General features: G+C 35.6%; 1 non-coding gene across 1 annotated transcript; it reads left to right on the forward strand.

Annotated features, from left to right (window-relative positions):
• The first annotated feature begins 253 nt into the window (after nt 1–253).
• On the forward strand, nt 254–325 carry TRNAS-GGA (transfer RNA serine (anticodon GGA)). The gene has a single exon. It is a non-coding gene; the product is annotated as a tRNA-Ser (tRNA).
• Nucleotides 326–6,105: the final 5,780 nt, after the last annotated feature.

Genomic DNA, 6,105 nt, shown 5'->3' on the forward strand with positions numbered 1-6,105 from the left:
TATACATGTAAAACTATCACTGATTTTATGCCACAAACTTATCCATTATCTCCAAATTTCCATCAATCCTCTTTCCTTTCCACCCTCCTCCCCTCCCTTCCTTCCTTCATTATATATTGCAGTAACTTATATACATACTTATATATTATTTTTTTGATAAGAATGTTTAACATAAGATTACCTCAGCAAATTTTCATGTATATAATACAATGTTATTTATTATAATATTTATTCATTTATTGATCTTGCGGCTTCCCTGGTGGCTCAGAGGTTAAAGCGTCTGCCTGGAATGTAGGAGACCCAGGTTCAATCCCTGGGTTGGGAAGATCCCCTGGAGAAGGCAGAGGCTACCCGCTCCAGTACTCTTGCCTGGAGAATCCCGTGGAGGGAGGAGCCTGGTAGGCTACAGTCCATGGGGTCGCAAAGAGTTGGACACAACTGAGCGACTTCACTACTAATATTGATCTTGTGTAACTGAAGCTTATAGATTGCCATCTCTCCATCCCCTCAGCCCTTAGCAAACAGCATTGTACTCTCTACTTCTAAGAGTCTGACATTTATTTTAGATTTCTCATGTAAGTGACAGCATATAGTATTTGTCCTTCTGTGTCTGGCTTATTTTACATTGCATAATGCTTTCCAAATTTATCCATGTTGTTGCAAACAGCAGAACTTTCTTGTTATTTTAAGGTTGAAAAATATTCTTTTGTGTGTATCTACCACTTTTTTTATCCATCATCCTTTGATGGACATTTGGGTTGCTACCATGCCTTGACTACTATGAATAATGCTGCAATAGACGTGGGTGTGCAGTCTTGACGTCTCATCAAGATCCTGATTTCAATTCCTTTGCTTATGCTTATTTATATACTCAGAAGTAGGATTGCTTGATGATCTGATAGTTCTATTTTTAATTTTTTGAGGAACCAAAGATGATAAATGTTGGTGAGCACATGGAGAAAAAGGAACCCTCAAACACTGCTGGTGAGAATGTAAATTGGTGCAGCCACTATAGAGAACAGTGCTTGACCAGTAAGCTCTCTCTCTCTCCATCCTTATTTCCTTTTCTCTCTCTCCCTCCCAATCCCTTCCTCTCTCTCTGGCTTTCTTTCTCTAATAGAGAAAATTATTTTTACATAATTATTGTTAATTACCCTTAAAATTATCATATATATTTTATACAGTATTAATTATTATATGGAATAAACTTTTCTCTAAAAATTCCTTCCTGAACTTGGGCTTTTTGATATATATCTTAAGGACACAACAAAGAGCTTTTGAAAACACTAGATTCAATGACATTCTAAAGTTTAGCTGATTCTTTTATAATAGGTAATATTTTTATTCATAAAATATTTTCATCCAAGAAAGAACTGGTGACACATTATAGCAAAAACCAAATATACTTTAAGAAAGTTTTAAGCACTAAGAATTTCAAGCCTCTTTTTTCCTTCCAATTATTTGGTAATAATATTGATAGGATTTTCTGCAATTTTTGAAAATTACTGTCTAAATTTATTTATTAATCAAAAGTTGATTGAACCGGGGTCTCCTGCACTGCAGGCAGATTCTTTACCTGACTGAGCTATAAGGGAAGCCCATTCTTTAAACCAGGTGTAAGATATTTTAAGCTTTATGCTTTAAAAATTTCCTCATTTGGGAAAAAGACAAAACCTATTTACAATTAGAAATGTATCTTTTCTTCTGCTGTAATTTTTAAAGTCCAGTTATAGGACAATATGTTGCTTTAGCTGTTTAAACATAAGCTGGTTATACCCACCTTTCTGTTACACCCACCTCTCTGTTACACTCACCTTTCTGTTACACCTAGCAAACCAAGATGACCATCTTACAGAGCAATTTATTGTCACTTGCACTGTATGTGGTAAACTGTTTCATTTTCCTGGAGATTGCTGCCTCACTGTGGACAGATTAGGAATTACTAAAGTTAATGAGGGATTACCTTTGGCAAATATGGTTCATCAAACTTTATATACAAATATTTCTCATGTAAAATATGAAGAAATATATACCCACTTTAAAAGAAATGTTGTAAAATATGGTATCTTCTCTTGGGAGAGTCACTTCATTATAACTAGCAGATAGGCCTTTTCTGATGTACAGTATCTTATGAATTTTGCTTCACAAGATGTCTCTAAGGCATATCAAGACAACTAGTAGAAAGAAGCAATTTACATAATCATAATCTCTTCTCAAATAATTTAATACATTTAATCTCAACTACTGCAAATTGAGGATGCTGTCTACTGTGATCATGAACTTATCTTCATATTCAATATTGTTTTTTATATTATCTTGATTGTTTCTAAGGTTGCTGTTATTTAACCTAAATAGTGAAGATGATGAATTAAATTACGTTATCATGGCTGATTTCTTCAGAATGACTCCACAATAAAAGTTGACACTAGTAATGGAAATGGTGCTGATAATTCAATCAATGACAATAAGGCCATTATCTATTTCCCTTTTTATTTAAGTACTTCTGTACTTTCATTCATAGCATTGAAATAATTCTCTTCAAATTATAAAAGCAAACTGCAGTAGACTAAATCACTTTCTTTTGAACAGTAAAACTATGTTATAGAATCATGGGTTTAAATACTATTCTCAACAACCCTTATTACAGATATGAAAATTCTCCTCATTCTTATGTTCTTTTTACTATTCAATAGATTTATAGGTCACAGAATTCTTATTTTGAAATATTCACTTATTATCCAGAGACTCATTGTTTGGAAGGATAGTGATTTGGGAAATAATGAAGTAGCTCCTATGATTTTTATGGTTAAGTATTTTAAATATGCCTATATATAATATACAATATATTTGGAAAAGGAAATGGCAACCCACTCCAGTATTCTTGCCTGGAGAATCCCATGGACGGAGGAGCCTGGTGGGCTGCAGTCCACAGGGTTGCAAAGAGTCAGACATGACCGAACGACTTTACATATATGATATATTAGTAAAATATCACTTAGTAGTGATTTCTTGAGTTTGTGATACTTTGTAAATAAAAAGAGAAATTCAATTTGATCTAGTTTTGACCCACTGCTGGAATAGTTGTATAAGCTGGGGATCAAGGAAGTGTTGAGTATCATGGTATAAGAAAAGCACGGAGAATGCTGGACTAAGCATGCCTGGAGTTAGGGGCCTTCATGCCCAGGTGACTTTCTTGTCCCTTTTCACTGCTGCTTTCAATATATTGATTTCATTCTACTTCAGCATGGAGCATCTTGCTCTGTGGGGCAGAATATATCTCACTATGATCTCTTAAATTCAGCACTTAATTTTAGCCAAGAAAAGAAACTCACAAATTCAATTCTAAAATCCTTGGGGAAAGACTCTCAAGGTTAAGTTTCAATCAGCGTCCAACCCTAGGCCAGAACTCAGAGACCAGGTGACCCTGTGCTAATGTGGTTATGTCCACAGAACTCATCATGAACAGTGCCCAGAAGAAAAGAGTTGTTGGGGAGCAAACTGACAGATATTCACTCTGCCAAAATTAGATATCACTATTCATTGAGAAAAGGGACATTAACTCTTTTAATTAAGTTTCTTACAGGCCAATATCAGCAGGGATCCTTTCCTTGAACAGTTTTAGGTCTCTTAATAGGAATGTGCTAATTTTTTTGATTGTTCAAAGTCCAGAGCCTCTCCATAGTGTCTCTGAGTTCCTGGCAGCTTATGCACTCTTGCTTCTAGGGTTTTCTTATCCAAACACTCTTGTCAGTCTGCACAGGAAGCCCAGATTCTTCACTTTTGACAGGAAGGATGGGATCACTTTGCACAAAGCTGTGTGTGTGGTGGAAGGGGTAGGGTGTGGGGACAGAATTTTATAAACACTTAAAGTTCAGGTGGAAGGAAAAATTCAGACTGCTGAGTACGAGCTCACTGTCCCTATATCAGCATCCTGTAATTATCTCCTCTCTCACCCCTCAATCAGTTCTGAGGAAACCCTCTTCTGTTCCCATGTGAAACATTCTTCTATGTAACAAACCTCCCCCTAACCAACACTTAGCCTCTCATAATAAATAGGTACTCACTTATTTATTTTCTCAAAGCTCATTTCTTTTTCCAGAAGGGGCTTCTGATCACTAAAGTGTTCTCACCATCTCATTTCACTATAGCCATTTATTTTAACAGCTTCTGATGCACTGTGTTAGTAATCTCTTCCAAGCTGAAGTTTCCAGTACATTTGACCAGAAAAAGAATATCCACACACATACATAACACATATTATATGTTTTATATGTAAATGCACACACACACATATAAAACACATTACATTTTTCAATATATGTGTATATAAATATGTATGTGTGTATATACTATATACATACATATATCTAATGTGGTCTACTATGAATAAGTATCTGAGAGCTTATATAGTTATAAAGGTAGTGGAGGTGAGTGAGCTTTAGCAGATCATAGTGTTAGTTATCAAGGAGTGAATCAATAATTTTACCAATAGCAATAATAACTGGCACTTACATAACCACCGTTATTAGCTAGGCACTATTCTGAGTGCTTCATGAACAACAATTATCCTAATTCTTATAACCTCCTCTTAAGCAGTTATTTTTATTATTTCTATTTCGGAGATGGGGAGATTGAAAAACAGAGAACTTAAATAATTTGTTCTAGTCACACAGCTCATAATTGGGTTTTAAACCCAGGCAATCTGACTCTGTGACTCTGTTTTTAAAGAAACATTAGCATCAATATAAGAAGATGTAGAACAGTGCTAATCACTGGAGTCTTTAGGGAGAGGATAAGGAAGGTGACCCGGTAGGGCTGCTCACTCAAGTGAAGATACCACCTGGGGAAACTGGACTGCATTTCTTAGGGTGGTGATCTTGGTGAAGTTCACATGGCAGGACTTGTGTTTGGGGAAGAAGCATGGTGGATGGATGAAAATGATGAAGGCCTGAGCAGTGGAAGATGTGTTTCCCCACAGTCTTCAGTGTGTCATCAGAAGTATGAAAGACACATCTCTAGAACGGTAATTAGTAATTTGAGAAAAATATCAGTGCTGTTATGGTTAACACAATGGCCAGTGTGGGCCAAAAGACAGAACACACTTGAATTAGGTATAGGGACAAAGGAAACCAAGCTGAAATGAATTTAGGAGCTCTCAGAAATTTCAGATGTTCAAGTATATGTGAAGCATAATCTGGAATATATATCATTAAGAAGGGCAATGTATTTGATATATGTGTTAAAATTTGATAATGTTGATCTAGATGCCATGCCAGAAAATCCTATGAAGCAGTTTGTACATCAAGTCTAGAAGTGACAAGTAAACACACAACTGAATTATTGTGGCACCTAACTAGAAAGACTTCATGAAGGATCAGAAGAGCCCTTGAATTCATGCTGTTAGTGAAACTAATTGGAAACGAGGGAGGCAGAATAGACAACATATAGCGGGATCTTTCCATTTGGGAGGCTGGATTTGCCCTGGCTACTACTTAGCATTTAGAAATGAAATCTTGGTACATAAGGATCCAGAGTGTGAACCTAATCAGATCATTCTTTTTGGTCAGAGCTCTCCCTCACATGCACCATGGCTTTTAAGAAACACACTGTTTTGCCTCTGCTTGGTGAGACTTGACATATGTGATTACCTGGAAGATCCCAGTAATAGCTTGTTACACAGCTTGTTACATAAATTGTGGCACAATTTATGAAGTATTATGGAACTCACAGGAAGAATATGTATTGACCAAAAGTCAAAGAAAACTTTATAAAAGAAAAGGTGTTTCACTTCAGTTTTTTTTTTTAATGGATGTGATTTCAATAGACAGAGATGTAAGAGTTTTTCCATAGAAGGAAACAACCAGAAATAAAATGACAATCCCATTCACATCAGAAAGAATAAAATACTGAGGAGTAAATCTACCTAAGGAGGCAAAGATCTGTATTTAGAAAATTATAAGGTGGTGATGAAACAAATCAAAGATGACATAAACAGATGGGGAGATAAAACATGTTCTTGGATTGGAAGAATCAATATTGTCAAAATGACTATACTACTCAAAGCAATCTACAAATTCAGTGCAATCTTTATCAGATTACCAATGA

Source organism: Ovis aries, chromosome 8 (assembly GCF_016772045.2).
Source record: "Ovis aries strain OAR_USU_Benz2616 breed Rambouillet chromosome 8, ARS-UI_Ramb_v3.0, whole genome shotgun sequence".
NCBI classification, from domain to species: domain Eukaryota; kingdom Metazoa; phylum Chordata; class Mammalia; order Artiodactyla; family Bovidae; genus Ovis; species Ovis aries.